The sequence below is a fragment of the Asterias rubens genome, chromosome 11 (genome assembly GCF_902459465.1).
Source record: "Asterias rubens chromosome 11, eAstRub1.3, whole genome shotgun sequence".
NCBI classification, from domain to species: Eukaryota; Metazoa; Echinodermata; class Asteroidea; order Forcipulatida; family Asteriidae; genus Asterias; species Asterias rubens.
Window position 1 is genome coordinate 162,590 of NC_047072.1, and position 20,173 is coordinate 182,762.

The 20,173-nt window shown below is 38.9% G+C and overlaps 1 pseudogene; it reads left to right on the forward strand.

Moving 5' to 3' along the window:
- Nucleotides 1–15,868, forward strand: part of LOC117296596 — a 29,737-nt pseudogene extending 13,869 nt beyond the window's left edge.
- The last annotated feature ends 4,305 nt before the right edge of the window (nucleotides 15,869–20,173 follow it).

A 20,173-nucleotide genomic window follows, 5' to 3' on the forward strand; every position in this document is an offset into this window, starting at 1 on the left:
TTGGTGTAGGCCTAGTTGTGGCTAATAAAACTCACCCCAAAATTTAATTTAAAACCAAGGTTTCTGAATTGTATATTTTTTATGTGTCTTAAAATGGCCATTCCACAACTTAAAAGTAATACACAACTATTGTGTAAAACATTAAGCAATAGCTGTGTAAACGATTTACACAACTAATTGTGTAAATTAATCTTACACATTATTGTGTAGAAATACTACACAACTGTTGTTTACAAATTACACAACTTCGGTTGTGTAAACTGTTTACACAACAGTTGCTAGGTTCATATAGTAAACAGGGGTTGTGTAAAATTTTACACAACTTGTTGAAGATTTTACACAACCGAAATAACAGTGTATTGCCCAAGGCCCACACTTCGTGTATCACAACTTCTATATCAAATAACAAACCTGTGAATATTTAGGCTCAATCGGTCATCGGAGTCGGGAGAAAATAACGGGAAAACCCACCCTTGTATCCGCGCGTTTCGCCGTGTCATGACATGTGTTTAAAATAAATCCGTAATTCTCGCTATCGAGAATTGATATTGTTTTTACTTTTTTCTCAAAAATTAAAGCATTTCATGGAATAATATTTCAAGAGAAGTCTTTTACCACTACCTTCTGTAAACCCTGTAAGTTATTTGTAAATCTGTTAACTTTTTTGGTTTCTGTACCGAAAGGGTCCAATGGCTTTAAAGGATTTGGGTATCTTTTCAAAATGTCCATAGATTTACATTAAACTTACAGGGTTTGAAGAAAATGATAGTGGAAAGCTTCCCTTCAAATAGTACTTACTGAGGTGCTGTAGTTTTTGAGAAATGAGTAAAACAATGTCATGAAAATACGTTTGTAAATGATTAAAATAATGGTCGTCTCATGAGACGAAAATTATTTTCATGACATTGTTTTACTCATTTCTAAAAAACAACAGCACCTCAGCACGTAATATTTTCAGGGAAGCTTTATACTATCATCATCTTCAAACTGTATAAGTTTAGTGTAAATCTGTGGACATTGTGTTTTTTGTCCTACAAAAGTTACATATAGTCTAGACCAGATTTAAAAAAAAAAAACTTCGAGCGGCATTTTTGAGTAAAAGTTGGTAACATACCTGATTTAACTAATTTGGGGGTGCTGAATCCGAAAATGATAGATACCAAACCTAATTTTTAGTCCTTCACCCTAAAACATCAAGTTTAAAACAATACAGAAAACCTAGGAGACGCAGACCTGACGTGAAAAATAGTCAGGTTCTGCTGTGGTTCCACATTGATGTTGTCAGGATACTATACAGGGCAGGTACCCGGGTGCAGGTCAGGTATCCGTAACAAGCTTTTGAGTGTACTGGATAGATCTGCAATCAAATTACACATTCAGAGGGACCAAAAGGTGCTTTTAATGTCATTTTGAAAGTATTTGAGTTCGTGTTTTTTTCTAATAAAGAGTTATTTATTATTTGAACAGTCCACAAGTATAGACTCCTACTTTATTTTTGTATGTCAGCTTTTTTTTTTTGTCAGAATTGTTCAAGATACTTAGAGTGCGAAAATCAAGCGATTTTTTTGAAGTGTTTCAGTTTGATGTCACTTAATATTATGTCCAATAAACAACCCAATGTATATAAATTATAAACAAATGTTTTGTAGTATTTGGGCTCCCATCCCTGTCCTTACAGAGACATTTCTATAAAAGAAAGTACAGAATTAATAGTACACAACACATTGCAATTCGATTGAATAGTGACTTGCTAAAAAACACAAATCATCATGCAGATGGACTAGCATTCAGGAAACTGATAAACAAACATATAATTTTACAAACATGTTAATTTCCTTTGGGGAGATACAGTTACATGACATTACAAAAATGCCTCTATGGAACCAACGCATCAAAGCATTCCATTCAAGCTGATATTTCCCAAAATCCAATTGTGTTTTTCCTAAAATTAACCTGATTTTATGTTATGTTATGATAGAAGTATACCGGAGAAGGTATCCTTGTAGTACTGAAACAACACTGAAACAAAACAGCTTGGTGCAATGAGGCATCTTCTTTTCAGTGTATGTCATCCTTTCCAGCATCCACTTAAACCCTATACTATAACATGTACAGAGTCATCTAAATCAAAAATCATATACTATCACATTGCAAAGAAGTCCACTGGGTATTAGACATTTTGACGATTAGGTCCATATGTTAACTTACTATTTTCATTTTTGGGGGGTTTAAGACTTTTCTTGAAGTTGGTTTTAAAAGTTTAACCTCCTGTTGTTTTTCCCAAATAAAATATTGCTGGAAAAGCAAAGTAAGAGTCTGGTGTACTAGGCCAAAATTAAAACAGTCTTTTGACTTAAGCTTTTTTGTTTAGCAAAACAATTTGCCTCAGTTTGTACTCCAAACTATGATTGCTAATATCGAAGATACGCACACCTTTCATGAATGATTCATTGCTGGGAACCGTCCTAGCTGACACACAAAAATAAAGTAGGAGTCTATACTTGTGGATTGAGCGGTAATAATGAATACAGAGATATTTGTTTTTTCCTTGTTCTTCACAGCCAGCTGAAAAGAGAGGGGTGGATTGTTTTATCAATGGAGGGGATACATATGTTGTTGTCCTTTGTTTCGGAATCTTACTATCGTCTTCTTGTGTGCAATTTGTCCGTGTGTGTTCAAACGCGACTAACAATGCGTTATACTGCCAACAAACAAACAAACTGGAATTTATTTTTTCAATTGTTAGCCTACAACAGTTAGATTGGTTCGTCAACTGTGGAGAATACTTTCTAAAACGGGGGAGGATTGTAATCGAAAAATGAGTTACTTTAAAATCCTCTAAAATCAATTTTTTTGACTGGTAAGATAATTTCAAGCCATGAGTGTGAACACTAAAAGCTAACCTATGCAATTTGGTTGTAGATCTATCCAGTACAATCAAAAGTTTGTTACGGATACCTGACCTGCACCTGGGTACCTGCCCTGTGTGGTATCCTGACAACATTAATATGGAACCACAGCAGAACCTGACTATTTTTCACGTGAAAAGTCCGTCATCTGCTAGGTTTTCTGTATTGTTTTAAATTTGATTTTTCAGGGTGAAGGACCAAAAATTAGCCTAGGTAGCCACCATTTTCGGATTCAGCACCCCCAAATTAGTTAAATCAGGTATGTTACCAACTTTTTCTAAAAAATGACGCTCACTTCCTTAACTAGAGCCCTTTTTGGAAATCTGGTCTAGACTAATAGACCCTTTAAAGGATTAAAAACAGAACACTGTAACCCAGTCTTTACTTATTTTGGTTTACACCAGCGGGATTTGAACCTGTGACCTCTGAATTAACTTCCCGTCTTGGTTCAGGACAAGCTTTTGTATAGCAACCTCCAGTTGAGCAAACTCCCGTACCATTGTGCCATGCACTCTCATTGAATGTTGGGCCACTCGGGACTGAAATTTTTGCCAAAGGACACTAAAAATGGAAACAAGGTCGTCGGAATGGGTTTTTTTTTACTTGGTGTTTATCTTGGTGTCTGGAGCATTAACAATTGTTTTATCCAGAGGATTTTTGTAAAATTAGTAAATACAAAACTAAGTATCATGATTTTTTTTCTTTTTTCAAATCAGTTGTATTTGCGCTTATTGACTCGCAATTCCCGAGTATCGACCCGAACCCTGCATCTCTTACTAACTATGCAAACACTTGCCCTGAAACATTTGATGTAGCAACTGTCTCAATTGTCATAGAACTTTCAATTTAAGAAAACACCTTGTGGCTAAGCATGTCATTGTACCAGGCATTGTTCAAATCTAACTTTCAAATGGCTGATCACTAATACTGAAGTCATCTTGTCACATTCAGTCTTACCCAGGGGACGATGTTGCAGATCACTTCCTGGTGGACTATGAGAAGAAGGCCATCAGTGACATGAAGGAGAAGAGAAGACTCGAGGAGGAGGAAGAGGAGGCAGCAAGGGCGGGGCCAGAGTATGAGATGGGGGCTACGGATGTACCTGGCCCAGTCGACCCTCAATACCAATGGTAAGGAAATTCATCTAGGGGGGGGGGGGGGAGGTGGAAAGAGGAGGCAGCAAGGGCGGGGCCAGAGTGTGAGATGGGGCCACGGATGTACCTGGCCCTGTCAACCCTCTAGACCAATGGTAAGGAAGTCATCCAGGGAGGGGGAGGGGGAAAACAGGAGGCAGAAAGGGCGGGGCTGGAGTATGAGATGGGGGCCACGGTGGCCCTGTCAACCCTCTAGACCAATGGTAAGGAAGTCATCCAGGGAGGGGGAGGGGGAAAACAGGAGGCAGAAAGGGCGGGGCTAGAGTATGAGATGGGGGCCACGGATGTACCTGGCCCTGTCAACCCTCTAGACCAATGGTAAGGAAGTCATCCAGGGAGGGGGAGGGGGAAAACAGGAGGCAGTAAGGGCGGGGCTGGAGTATGAGATGGGGGCCACGGATGTACCTGGCCCTGTCAACCCTCTAGACCAATGGTAAGGAAGTCATCCAGGGAGGGGGAGGGGGAAAACAGGAGGCAGTAAGGGCGGGGCTGGAGTATGAGATGGGGGCCTCAGATGTACCTGGCCCTGTCAATCCTCTAGACCAATGGTGAGGAAATCATTCGAGGGGAAAATCGAGCTAAAAATCCCATCTCATTTGCTGCTTATTTTTGCTTTGTAGAAAATGTTTAGGTGCTTTGTCCACTTAAAGGCAGTATTAGTACTTTCGGCAATCCTCACTTGGTATATCTCTAAGTAAGTATTTATAACCATGTTTTTAAGACCAATGTCAAATCCGTCCACGTTAAGTGTGGATGGTGACAGCACATTTGTCTACATTGGGTAATTAAATTGTCAAAGACAAGTATTCTCAGTTGGTGTATCCCAACATATGAATCAAATACAAATCTGTGAAAACTTTTAAAACAATCGAAGTAGCGAGAGAGTAATTAAAGAAAAAACACCATTGTTGCCCAAATTTGTGTGCTTTTAGAAGCCTGAGAAAGGCTTCAGGCCTGAATGTCTTTAATTACTTGGGTGAAAAGTTGCCCCTTTCTCAAAAACTATGTTACTTCAAAGGGAGCTGTTTCTCGCAATGTTTTATACTATCAAATCAACAGCTCTCCATTGCTAGTTATTAAGTAAGTGTTTATGCTAACAATTGCTTTGAGTAATTACCATGGTGTTCAGTGGATTTTAAAGTCATACTTTCCTTGTTTTCTCTTCTTCTTTGACAGTTGAACATTCAAGGTTGGAAATATTTGTTTTAAAAACTTTGTGACACGTGGAAGCCAGCTGGTTATAAACACTGGTCATTATCAACCATTCATAAATACCCCAGACAGTTTCTCTACTCCTATTGGTGGAGAGTGCGTCACGTGGGGGTGTTTAAACGGTTGATAAAGACACAGCTGAAGCTGTTTAAGACTGGCTGGCTTCCGCGTGTCGGGCGCGCGCGCAAGATTATCACGCGGAACGCAAATCATAGCTATACAGCGCGTAATATATGTAAGCGCGCGCGTAATCTTTTTATAAGCGCGCGTACACACAACCCACGCGCATCAAACAGATTCTTCACAAAGTTTTTTAAAAAAATATTTCAAACCTCAAATTTTCAATTGTCAAAGTGTCTATATTGTATTTTGTTTAAAGTTTTTTAACAAAAGGGCATTTATGAATGGGAATAAAAGAATAGTGACTCGTTCTTAAACGTCCGTTAAAAACCTTGCAGGGTCGTTGCCGTGCGATAAAGGCCCTCGCCTTCGGCTCGGGCCTTTATCACACGGCAACGACCCTGTCGGTTTTAAACGGCCGTTTAAGAACTCGTCGCTACACTTTTATTCCCTTATTTAAACACCCCGCACGTGACGCGCTCTCCACCAATAGGAGTAGAGAAACTGTCCGGAGTATTTATGAATCTACATTTAAAGTCTGTACTTTCCTTGTTTTTCTCTTCTTCTCAGAATGGATTTTGTGGACACCTTAGGACGATCCAGACGCTGTATGAAGAAAGATCTTCCTGAGCTCATCAACATTGATAAACGTCTTAATCCTCAGGCATTTAGGTAAGTCCAGCTTATCACCGGATATAAATGATTGGTCTCCGCGCTCGCTATTTGATTCATAGTTTGTAAAAGCACACAATTTGTGCAACATTTTGGTTTAGGAAGTCACTCATACAGAGTGAACTTGGTCAACTATTCTACATTCTGGTAATGAAATAAGTAGTAATAGTAATAATGAAAACTTGTAAAGCGCACAAATCCATCCTCATGGCGCTAAAAAAGTTACCCTTAAAAAGTGACTAGCACTGTGACCCTGAAGGTACATGTAGCTGTGTAGAGAAGATGATGAAGAAATTTCAGTTTTAGATGTTGGAGGAAAACCCAAACAGTTTATGTGTACAGGTCAGATTTATCCAAGTTCATGGTCTGGGTCTTGGTGTCAGACATTGGGGTCATGGTCTTGGTTCTGGAGGGACAGTCTTCGTCTTGGCCTCACAGAAGAGGTCTTGGTCTTGGTCTCCCCCTAGGAGGTTAGGTCTTTGTCTTGTCTCAGTCTTGGAGGGAAGGTCTCGGTTTTAAAGAGATGGCCTTGGTTTAAATGTTAGGAGGGAGGTCTCTTGGTCTCGAACTTGAACATGAGTTCTTGGACTTGGTCTCAATTTCTTGGTCTTGGTCACGATCTCAGTGCGGAGGTCTTGGTCTTGATTTTAAGCTAAAAGGGAAGGTCTTGTTTTTTGTCTCGATCTTGGAGGGGAAGTCTTTGACTTGGTCTTGAGGTCTTGGTCTTGATCTCAGACGGAAGATCTTGGCCTTGGTTTCGATCTTGGAGGTTAGGTTTTGGTCTTGGTCTCACAGAGAAGGTATCTGTCTTTGTATCAATCTTGGAGAGGAGTTCTTTGTCTCAATCTTCTTGTGGGATGAGTATTGCTAGTCTCAACATTTCATCTAGCCTGCTCTAGTCATCATCAGCACTCACACCACCCTTTAAAGGAACACGTTGCCTTGGATCGGTCGAGTTGGTCTTTGAAAAGCGTTTATAACCGTTTGTTATAAAATGCATATGGTTAGAAAGATGTTTTAAAAGTAGAATATAATGATCCACACAAGTATCACTCGAAATTGCATGGTTTTCCTGTACCTCGTCGTCAACACGGTCGGTCATTTATGGGAGTCAAATATAAATGGCCCGCAAAAGGAAAACCACGCACTTTCGAGGCAAATTTGTGTGGATCATTGTATTCTACTTTTAAAACATCATTCTAACCATACGCATTTTATAACAAACGGTTATAAACGCTTTTCAAAGACCAACTCGACCGATCCAAGGCAACGTGTTCCTTTAACTTGACCTGTCTTTGTTTGCATAACTTAGGGAAAAGGAAGACAAAGAGAAATCTATGAAGCAAGAATCACTTCCAGATTTTCGCTCTTGTGATAATAATATCTGTTGGCATGTGGCCTTAAAGGATTTGGGTACTTTTTGTATCAAACACAAAACACAATGTTCACAGATTTACATCAAACTGACACTGTTTGAAGCTAATGACAGTAGCAAGCTTCCCTTAAAATATTACTTACTGAGGTGCTATAGTTTTTGAGAAATTAGTAAAACAATGTCATGAAAAAACGTTTTTACATTCTAAAAAAATTTGCCGCTCATGATCACTGAGACAAAAATTATTTTCATGACATTGTGTTACTCATTTCTCAAAAACTGCAGCACCTCAGCAAGTAATATTTTCAGGGTAGCTTTCTACTATCATTATCTTCAAACTGTAAATTTGGTGTAAATCTGTGGACATTGTGTTTTTATCCTACAAAAAGTACATAGACCCTTTAAAGGATTGGGAAAGAGGAGACTGTTAAATCAGCCATGATGGGAAGAATACTGCCCTCTGGTGGCGGATGGGGATGAGATAATAAGCTTCACTTTAATACCTGTTTTTGTTTTGCATATCTTAGGGAGAAGGACGACAAAGAGAAAGCTATGAAGCAAGAAACACTGCCAGATCTTCTCTCTAGTGACATGCATCGGAAGATGATGAGGAATCAATGGGAGGCTGAGGAGGAAGAAATGAGGAGCCGAGGTCCTGGGCCTCTTCACTACCAGAACCTCAAGTTTGATGGTAAGGTGTAAGATATGGTTCTTAAAGGCACTGGACACCTTTGGTAATTGTTAAAGACCAGTCTTCTCACTTGTTGTATCTCAACATATGCATAAAATAACAAACCTGTGAAAATTTGAGCTCAATAGGTCGTCGAAGTTGCCAGATAAGAATGAAAGAAAAAACGCCTTTCAGGGTTTACAGAAGGTAGTGGTGAAAGACTTCTCTTGAAATATTATTCCATGAAATGCTTTACTTTTTCACTTGAGAAAACAGTAAAACAGTATCAATTGTCGATAACGAGAATTACTGATTTATTTTAAACACATGTCGTGACACGGCGAAACAGGCGGATACAAGGGTGGGTTTTCTCGTTATTTTCTCCCGACTCCGATGACCGATTGAGCCTAAATTTTCACAGGGTTTGTTATTTGATATCGAAGCTGTGATACACGAAGTGTGGGCCTTGGACAATACTGTTTACCAAAAGGGTCCAATGGCTTTAAAGGCAGTGTACACTATTGGTAATTACTCAAAATAATTATTGGCATCAAACCTTTCTTGGTGACGAGTAATAGGGAGAGGTTGATGGTATAAATCATTGTCAGAAACGTCTCCCTCTGAAGAGCCATAGTTTTCGAGAAAGAAGTAATTTTCCACGAATTTGATTTTGAGACCTCAGATTTAGAACTTGAGGTCTCAACCATCATATGTTGAGGTTCACCATCTGTGGAGGCTAGTCTTTGACAATTACCAATAGTGTCCACTGCCTTTAACCATCACCAGAATGTGTGTATAATGAGTGCCACATAGCGACTCTTATCTGTTAGAGAGGACAATTCAATTCAGCACTTACATTACTTTATTGGGACTCTTGGTGCTGTGGTGTACTGGGCCTAATTTCATAGAGCTGAATTTCAGGATAAGCAAACAACAGCTGAATACCAGTAACAAGAAATATGCAACAATGGAAATTTGGTTGGTAATCCTGTTTTTATCAAGGAAGAAATTTCATGCTAAGCAATTTTGTGTGCTTATAGCAGCTCTATGAAATTTGGCCCTGTTTGGCAGAGAATCGGGCAAGTCGGGCTATGGTTTTCCTGTAAAGCTAACACGGTCGGCCATTTTGTGGAGTCAAGAGTTCCGTGTTAGTTCACAACGCACATGGATAAGGAAAACCGCAATTTTAGTGTTAAAGAAAGAGAAACAATTTGTGTATTTTGTTTTCCGTCTTAAAGACTCTGGACACTTTTCGCAATTGTCAAAGACCAGTCTTCTCACTTGGTGTATCTCAACATATGCATAAAATAACAAACCTATGTAAATTTTAGCTCAATAGGTCGTCGAAGTTGCCAGATAATAATGACAGAAAAAATGCTTTTGTCGCATAAGTTGTGTGCTTTCAAATGCTTGATTTCGAGACCTCAAATTCTAAATCTGAGGTCTCTACTTTACTTCAGAGGGAGCCGTTTCTTGCAGTGTTTTATACTATCAACCTCTACCCATTACTCTTTACCAAGTAAGGATTTATGCTAATAATTATTTTGAGTAGGTCTCAAGGGTTGGGAACGGTAGGAATGTTTCAATTTGACAAAGACCACTCTATTGGGCGCCTGCCCGTATTCACTCATGTAGGATTCTTTTTTTACTTGAGCATAATGATTCAGTCTAGTCAATAGATCGTTCTTGTGGTTTAAAGGGTCTATGTAACTTTTGTAGGACAAAAAACACAATGTCCACAGATTTACACTAAACTTACACAGTTTGAAGATAATGGTAGTAGAAAGCTTCCATGAAAATATTACGTGCTGAGGTGCTGTAGTTTTTGGGAAATGAGTAAAACAATGTCACAAAAATTATTTGAATTATTTACAAACGTATTTTCATGACATTGTTTTACTCATTTCTCAAAAACTACAGCACCTCAGTAAGTAATATTTGAAGGGGTAAGGTTTCCACTATTATTATCTTCAAAATCTTGTGCCCACGGGAATGTTATTTCGGAACACGCAAGATTTGTTGTGGTTTTTTTGTATTGCCCGGGTTTCCCAAGATAATTTTAAACAAAATGTTTCAGCATATTCTAAAAAATATTACCATAGGTTAGCTCAATAAATTTTTGAGACGGTGAACAAAAGCCACATTTTCTCAATAGATAAAAATAAGTCTTGAGGTACATTTCTTTAGAACAGTCAATTTCTCTACTGGGTTAGAAATCATTGTTTCATTATGACAAAACAAATTAAAAAATACAAACTTGTTCTGCAAAGTGATCACTGAAAGGTGGTTAAAGGGAAGGTACACGTTTGGTAATTACTCAAAACAAATATTAACTTAAAAACTGACTTGGTGATGAGCATTGGAGAGCTGTTGATAGTGTAAAACATTGTGGGAAACGACTCCCTCTGAAGTAGCGTAGTTTTTTTGAGAAAGAGGTAATTTCTCACTAAAATATTAAAAGACTTCTAGCTAGAAGTCTTTTATTCCCGTCTGAAAGCACACAAATTCGTCCAACAAGGGTGTTGTTTCTTTCATCATTTTCTCGCAACTTCGTTGACCGTTTGAGCCCAAATTTTCACAAGCTTGTTATTTTATGCTTTTGTTGGGATACACCAAGTGAGAAGACTGTTCTTTGACAATTACCAAATGTGTACCTTCCCTTTAAAGGCAGTGGACACTGTTGGAATTGTTGATTGTATAAAACATTATGAGAAACGTCTCCCTCTGAAGTAACATAGTTTTTGAGAATTTTGTTTTCCATGAGTTTGATTTCGAGACCTCATATTAGATTTTGAGGTCTCAAAATCAAGCATCTGAAAGCACCCAATTTTGTGTGACAAGGGTGTTTTCTGTCATTATTATCTTGCAACTTCGATGACCAATTGAGCTCAAATTTTAACATGTTTGTTATTTCATGCATATGTTGAGATACACTCAGTGAGAAGACTGGTCTTTGACAAACACCAAAAGTGTCCAGAGTCTTTAATGCCAGTTTTGTTTCTGTTCAGAGGTGAGAGAGATGGGTGTCGGCTGCTTTGACTTCTCAAAGGATGAGGGAGAGAGACAGAGTCAGATGGAGATGTTGAGTCATCTTAGAGACGAGGTAAGAAGATAACATGATTTTTGTGTTGATTAAGGGCAGTGGACACTATTGGTAATTGTCAAAGACTAGCCTTCACAGTTGGTGTATCTCAACATATACATAAAATAACAAACCTGTGAAAATTTGAGCTCAATCGGTCATCGAACTTGCGAGATATGAATGAAAGAAAAAAACACCCTTGTCCCACGAAGTTGTGTGCGTTTAGATGGTTGATTTCGAGACCTCAAGTTCTAAATTTGAGGTCTCAAAATCAAATTCGTGGAAAATTACTTCTTTCTCGGACACTATGGCACTTCAGAGGGTGCCGTTTCTCACAATGTTTTATACCATCAACCTCTCCCTATTACTTGTCACCAAGTAAGGTTTTATGCTAACAATTATGTTGAGTAATTACCAATAGTGTCCACTGCCTTTAAAGACCAGCATTCTCACTTGGTGTATCCCAACATTTGCATACAATAACAAACCTCGACAACCCAACAACCTACAGCAACAAAATACCAAAGTACAACTCACTACCAACACCTCAGAACCCACAACCCTTCTCTTGCAACTTCGATGACTAATTGAGTCCAAACATTCACAGACTTGTTATTTTATGCATATGTTGGGATACACCAAGTGAGAAGACTGGTCTTTGACAATTACCAATAGTGTCCAGTACCATGGTTAGTTTTGCGATAGCACCATGTATAAATAAGGGAATCAATGTGTGGTGAAGAGGTTTCCAACTAGTGGTTTAATCCCAACGAGGCTTGGTTCTTGATAATTTTACCGAGACGAAGTCGAGGTAAATTATAGAGAACCAGGCCTCGGCGGGTTTAAACCACTAGTTGAAAACCTATTCAACACACTTTGATTCCCATTCATAAATACCTTTTCGGTCAAAAACATCATCACTTTTTAGTCAAAAAGTCAAATAAATGCAAAAATTTTAATTTTTCAAGATTTCTTTCAACACAACACCCCTCTAGCTATGAAATGGTAAAGCCCTCCGCCCCCCTCGGGTAAACAACTCTTTATAAGGGAATGTTGTGCGCGTCGCGCGTATCGCGTGATGTAGCACATCTGTTTCAGCCATTGTTCTCTACCAATAGGAGTGAAGAAACTGCCTTATAAGAACAGGTGCAAGGTCGCGTGTCACGCCCATGAATTAACACTTTTTACCGGTCATAAACAAAGGTTTATACACACCCACGTGACGTGCTCTCCACCAATAGGAATAGCAAAACTGTCTGAGGTATTTATGAATCTCTTTTTGAGTAGAGTTGGTTCTGAGAAGAACCGTTGGTTGACAACTCAACGATTGTCAACCACCAGTTCTTTTCAAAACTACTACTCTCAGTGAGATTTACACAAGCCTCCTCTCATGGAATAAAAATTGTGATGCGATCTAAACCCATCACAAGGTGATGAAAGTATTCATTTCTGAGTTAATTTATATACATGAAATTTAAGGGGACACTCCACTCTTTTCGTATCTACCTCTACCTCCATGGTAGGACCAAGGGTGGATTTCACAAAGAGTTAAGACTTGTCTTATCTCACGTTAGGACGAGTTACTCGTCAGTTTGTAATATCTTCTAGGACTATAGTCCTAAGTTAGGAATAGTCCTAACCCTTTGTGAAATTGACCCAGTTGGCCTTGGTTTGAGAAATCAAGCTTTAAAGTTCCAAATGCACATTGATACAGATGTTTTTCAAGAATACAGTTGGAATATCGTTTTGTGCGATCGTTTCTTTTTTCAGACGCTTGGTCAGAGAACCAAGAGTGACCAGCTTAAAGCGAAACGCAAAGCGGCCCTCAAGGCCCGACTAGATAAAGTGAAGCAGCGTAAGAGAGCCAAGGGGGAGATAGTTGAGGAAGAGGGCGATAAGGACCATCAGGAGGAGGAGGAAGATGCGAGGATAAAGGAGGAGGCGGAGTCAGCGAGACGGAGACAGAAGGAGGAGGATGAGAAGAGATTAGCAGAGAGGCTGAGCAAGATGGCGCCGGGATATTGGAAAAGGTAGGGTACCCTTCTTCATCTTCTTGTTCTTTTTTAGGGCGTTTGTGTCGTTTTCTTGATGCGGAAGGCTCTAGCAAAGTATTAGACTCGAAGTACATTAAAGCCATGTTCCCATTGGACTTTTCCTTCAGCTGTCACGTGGAAATGTACCGTGACTGGCTTTTGCGTAATTCTACAGTGCGTTCCCACCTAGACTTATATTCCGCAGCGTTTGCAAAGTTTTTTTACAGCATGGTCGCGGTAGGTTTACAGCAAGGAGCTGTTCCCGTTGCACTTTCTAGATAAGTTACAGTGGCTGTGCGGAAGTCTTCTGCGCCCTCTTTCCGCTTGTTAGTTTTACATCACAGTTGCGGTAAATTGACAGCAGAGTGTGGGTTCGAATCCCCAGCCGTGACACTTGTGTCCTTAAGCAAGACACTTAACCATTGCTTCGTCCTTCGGATGGGACGTAAAGCCGTTGGTCCCATGTGTTGTGTAACGCATGTAAAAGAACCTAGTGCACTTATCGAAAAGAGAAGGGGTTCGCCCCGATGTTCCTGGCTGTGGTTGCTTAATGCGCCGTAGCACCTTGTAAACCCTTATAAGGTGCTAACTAATTGGGTCTCAACATTCATCACTGCAATAGCCTATCTTTCTGAAAGTTTGTATATACTCAGCGCCTTGAGTACCTCGTTAGGTAGATACGTGCGCTATATAAGACTTCGATATTATTATTATTATTATTATGTATTGTATGTTGATAAACCTTGTAAACATGGTAAAAGAAGAACATGCACTAAACCTTGTGGAGAGTTAGGATTTCAGAGTCTTGTTGTGATTAAAGGGGCTGTTTCATGATCAAAGCAGATCTGTGGCTGTACATAGTATCATGAACTCTCACCTGCATGTTTGCGTGTACTCGCCTTAGATATGATACCGAGGGAGGGCACATGTGTGACCTGTCACAACAAAATGAGCTAAAAGTCGGAATTTAAAATAAATTAGCTATTCACATTTCTGAATTCTGCAGATCAAGAGCTTTCCAATGGTATACAACACTTGGGGTAACAATAATCCTCCAAGTCGACAGAGCTTGTGGAAACAAGAGAGTTCTCACTTATCTAATGAGAAAGATTTGACTTTGACCGTCTGTAATGGGAAATGGCACAATGCGACTTATAGCTCATTTCGTTGTGACAGGTCACATATATGTACAGTAATTCATGAATCCGTTTAAAGCTACAGGCCTGTTGAGTATAACACAGCCCCTTGGAACCTAACCTTCCTAAAACCTCTACATCCTCTTTGCTGAAATAAACGATTCAGAAGGACTTTACACCGCAATAACAATATTGTACCAGGGCTGTGTTTTGAGAACGTTGCATGGAGGGACGTCTCGTCTTCTTGGTCACGTTGCATGCTGAACCAAATTGTTAGTCCAAATGTAGCACATATCAATGCGCAGTTCAATCTGGCACCGCGTGTGCGCACATGTTTTTGTTTTTAAAGGCAGTGGACACTATTGGCAATTACTCAAAATAATTACTATCATAAAACCTTACTTGATTACGAGTAATGGGGAGAGGTTGATAGTATAAAACATTGTGAGAAACAGCTCCCTCTGAAGTGAGGTAGTTTTTGAGAAAGAAGTAATTTTCCGCGAGTTTGATTTCGTGACCTCAGATTTAGAATTTGCGGTCTCGAAATCAAGCATCTGAAAGCACACAACTTCGTGTGACCATGGTGCGACAAGGGTGTGTTTTTCTCTCATTAATATCTCGCAACTTTGACGATAGATTGAGCTGAAATTTTCACAGGTTTGTTATTTTATGCATTATAATGTTCACCAACTGTGAAGACTAGTCTTTGACAGTTTTCAATAGTGTCCAGTGTCTTTAAAATGGCTGCAAGTTACTAGTATATATAGGTTTGCGGTAACACCATGTGTGTATCTGCTTGCCGGTTAGAGTTTGTTCTTAGAGAACTGTCTTGCTTAATTCTACTTCCGTGGAGTAGATTGATCGGGAGACTTCTCAGTTCAATCTGGCACCGTGGGGGTGCACATGTTTTTGTTTTTAGCAAAATGGCTTCATAAGTACGCGCAACACAAATCAGGTATCAGTTGCAATCGCCAAAACGCACCCCTGATGTCAACTGAAGATATTGAAGACTTTGTTAAACTTTTATAATTAGGTAGCTGTCATTTAAAACTAACAATTTGTTTACAATTCTTATTTATAAACAGAAGAGTCGCAATGGGACAGGGTGAAGAAGCAAGTACATGAAGAGCGCCCTCAAGAGTTTGCTCCTCCACAGCAGTACAACTGGATGATGCCATCGATGAGACAAACTCCAAAGAAGAAGAGCAAGTTTGCGTCCACAGAAAGTTGCGACGACACGCTTAACACGTCAAAACAGCCGCAGGAGTTCGCTCCTCCTAGTAATTCTGCAAAGTGGAACATGAGACAGGGTTTGTCTGCAAGTACTTCGTTAGAGGCCAAGAAATCTAAGGATCAAGGCAGCAGGCTGGGGAATCGAACCAAGAACCGCAAAGAACTGGAGAAGATTTCTGCCGTGGAGGTAGCCTGATCGTCTGACGTCATTCTTCAAGGCTCGTGAATAACACCAGAGAGCGGCCAAAAACCGGCGTGTAGTTGACCTCTGACCTCTGTCGTTTCACATATAGATACGCAGTCAAATTACATTGCGGACTTGAGAGCAGTGACTATTTGGACATTATGTCACTGCATGTGCATTGTATCCAATGGGAATCACTGGATCTAGCGGCAGCGACCTGTCTTTATCCGCAAGGATAAAGACAGGGGCCCAGTCTACCGTGGAGGGATCGGAGCTAAGGTAGTTAGTGCGGACTCTATAGCACAAGCTTTGTTTTTCTTCCGTAGTAAGGCAAAGAAGTAGGACTCAATAGAGGCCACAATTTGACAATATTTGATTAAAGGAAAACACTTGACGAAAAGTAACACTGAATTTTCAGGTTGTATTATTAAAACCTCAGAAATTTACAAAGGGTTCCCCCATGGCAGATTCTTTTCCTAAGTGTAAGTCTATGTTTATTGAGGGCAAAAATTGACAAAATCTCAAACATATTTATCAATTTTGGGCAAAAAATTGAAGGAAAACAAATCACAAGGGGTCATAAGTCCAGTTGTTTTATCAAATTTTAGCCCAACATTAAAAAAAACGACAAGGGGTAAAGTCCTTTTGTTTTATCTTGATAACTTAGCCTTGTAAACTTTTCGCTCGAAAAAAATCATAAGACAATAGCCTTGTGAACTTTTCGCACGAAAAAACGCACGAGGCTATAGCCTTGTGAACTTTGCGCTCGAAATAAAATCACAAGACTATAGCCTTGTAAATTTTTCGCTCTAAAAAAATCATAAGGCCTTGTAATCTTTTCGCTCAAAAATAAAATAACAAGGCTATTTATATATAGCCTTGCAAATAAAAGCAGAGTCTTTCTCGAAGGCTAAATTACTATAATTCGGCCAACTAAAAAAAATAAGTAAAAAAAACATAACGTGGAAGCATGTTGTGATTGTTGTTATTTGTATATTATTGTTACGCAATAAACCAGTCGGGCTTGCCATGCGGCAGTCCGTTGCCCACCAGTCTTCGTCGTTGTGGTATAATTCTTAGCTCTCGTGTCGACCAGTCCATAAGACTATAGCTTTGTTAACTTTTCGCTCGAAAAAATCATAAGGCCTTGTGAACTTTTCGCTCGAAAAAAAATCATAAGGCTATATATAGCCTTGTGAACCTTTTTGCTTGAAAAAAATCCTCAAGGATTGTGAACGATTGTAGCCTTGTTAACTTTTTGCTCGAAAAAAATCTTTAGGCCTTGTGAATTTTTTGCTCAAAAATATCATAAGGCTATATATAGCCTTTAAACTTTATGCCAAAAAAAAAATCATAAGGCCTTGTGAACTTTTCGCTCTTTAAAAATCACAAGGTCAAAGCCTTGTAACCTTACCCTTGTGAACTTTTTGCTCCAAAAAATCCATAACTTTTCGCTTGTGAACCTTTGGCTCCAAACGAAATCACTGGGCTATTATTAACCTTGTTAACTTTAACCTTGTTAAATCATAAGGCCTTGTTAACTTTTCGCTTGAAAAAAATCATAAGGCTATATATAGCCTTGTGAACTTTTCGCTCGAAAAAAAATCATAAGGCTATATATATATAGCCTTGTGAACCTTTTTGCTTGAAAAAATCCTCAAGGATTGTGAACGATTGTAGCCTTGTGAACTTTTCGCTTGAAAAAAATCATAAGGCTATATATAGCCTTGTGAACTTTTCACTTGTGAACTTTTCGCTCTAAAAAAAATCACCAGGCCTTGTAAACTTTTTGCTCTAAAAAAATCATAAGCTATAGCCTTATGAACCTTTCGCTTTAAACAAATCATAAGGCCTTGTGAACTTTTTGCTCGAAAAACATCATAAGGCCTTGTGAACTTTTCGCTCTAAAAAAATCATAAGGCCTTGTGAACTCTTCGCTTGAAAAAAAAATCACCAGGCCTTGTGAGCTTTTCGCTCGAAAAAAATCTTAAGGCCTTGTGAACTTTTTGCTCGAAAAAAAACCACAAGGCTATATATATAGCCTTTAAACTTTTTTCTCTAAAAAAAATCATAATGCCTTGTGAACTTTTCGCTCTAAAAAAAGTCACAAACTTGCCCTTGTGAACTTTTTGCTCCAAAAATCACCAGGCTATTATTAACATTGTGAACTTTTCGCTCAAAAAAAATCATAAGGTTATATATAGCCTTGTAAACTTTTCGCTCGAAAAAAATCTTAAGGCCTTGTGAACTTTTTGCTCGAAAAAAAAAATCATAAGGCCTTGTGAACTTTTCGCTCCAATGTGTACTTTTCGGTCGAAAAAAAATCATTGTGAACTTTTCGCTCGAAACAAAATCATAAGGCCTTGTGATCTTAGCACTCGACAAAATTCATAAGGCCTTGTGAACTTTTCGCTCGAAAAAAATCACAAGGTCTTGTGAATTTTTTGCTCGAAAAAAATCGTAAGGCTATATATAGCCTTTTAACTTTTTGCTCAACAAATATCATTAGGCCTTGTGAACTTTTCGCTCTAAAAAAATCACAGGCATATAATAGCCTTGTGAATTTTTCGCTTGAAAAAATCGCAAGGCAAACTTTTTGTGAACTTTTCACTCGAAAAAAAAATCATAGCCTTGTGACTTTTTCGCTCAAAAAATCACAAGGGGGTGTTTGAACGGATGATACAACATTGGAGCGAAAAGGCCTTGTGATTTTTTAGAGCCAAAAATTTACAAGGCTCGAAAAAAGCCTTATGATTTTTTAAGTCTTGTGAACTGTTTGCTCGAAAAACTAGTGAGCTTTTCGCTGTAAAAAAAAAATCATTAACTTTTCGCTCGAAAAAAAATCAAAAGCCTTGTGAACTTTCTGCTCTAAAAAAAATCACAAGGCTATAATAGCTTTATGAACTTTTCGCTTCTGAAAAAAAAATCATAAGGCTATTATAGCCTTGTGAACTTTTCGTTCGAAAAAAAATCATAAGGCTATATTTGATAAAAATGCTGGACCTTACCCTTTATAGTTTTATTAAGTTTCGCCCAACTTTTAAGTAAAAATAAAAAAAATCACAACTTCCTAATTATTGCTTCAAATATTATTATTCTTGGCCTCTGTTCAATAAAAAAAGGCTTCAGAAAAGCCTACCGCATCATGAAGAGCACAACATCGGACCTTAAAAACAAAATAGGCAAAAGTTGAGAAAAGTGCTGGCCTCACCGCCTATGATTCTTTCAAATTTCGGCCAATAAAAGGATGCACATCGAGCAAGGCATGCTGGGGAAAAAATGGCGCATCGAGATCGATCGCCCCTGGGAACGAAGTTGGTGCACCCCTTTACTTAGTCTGGTTCCCAGACCCAAAAATCTCCGACTAGGCTCTGTCGACAAGAGACGTCAAGGAATCTTTGGTCAGGGGACCAGACTACCCTTTACTCCCCGCGGCCATTTTCTTTTCTGAGCGCGGGCATGGTGTGTCCAGCTCCACGTGTGTGGTAAAAAAGCAGATTTTCTGCAACATTTTACATCGCAAACCGACATCAAAATTCAACAACTTCCACATGATAACTGCACGGATGCTCATAGAATCTTCTACATCAGGTAAGTGATTCATGTGTTGATGCAAAAGAGGAAATTTGAGGGGGTTTCTAAGACAAGATTGTCTTGGCAATACAAACAGTCAAATTCCGTTAATATGTTCATAGTGTCCCTCACTATATTTTGAACGAGTTTACAGCTACAAATATATCCATGAAATAATTTCTGAAAATATGCCGGAGTCCTGCACTGGCGATGCGATCGTCATGTACCAAATTGATAGTGTGAGCCCAAAATATTAACATTAAATGAGAAAATTCAACAATTTTAAATAATGCTGTGTTGGAGTTCCGACTACAAGGAACATAACTAGTAAAAGTTCAGCTTCCTGAGTTAGGTGTATTTTTTTTTGCAATGGTACGGGACCTTTATACCCTGGAGACAATTTAAAGGCCTCTGAACAATTTAAAGGCCCCTGAAGTAATTTTCCCAATGCCTTATACTTCCTATATCCCCTCATTTGTATGAACACTAATTTACATCTATACTCAAAATATAATTTTGTTCTTTTTCAGAGTTCGTGGAATCTGATGTTTCCCTTTCATCAAGTGTATGCTGCCTCTCCCTGCATCTTAGCAGTCTTTCCAGCCACAGCAGCAGTCACTGAGGTACACAGCCTCAACCATTCTGTAAGGCAACCAAAATAAATCATATTCTATTACTAGCTGTAGGGCCAGAATAATTTATACCAACACATTTGCCAAAATTTCTCTCATATTTTTTTTTCTCCTAAGACCCACCTATGACTTCTTTTTTTGTGGGGCCTCCGAATAATCAGTTAAATTTCTATTAAAAACTTTCATTT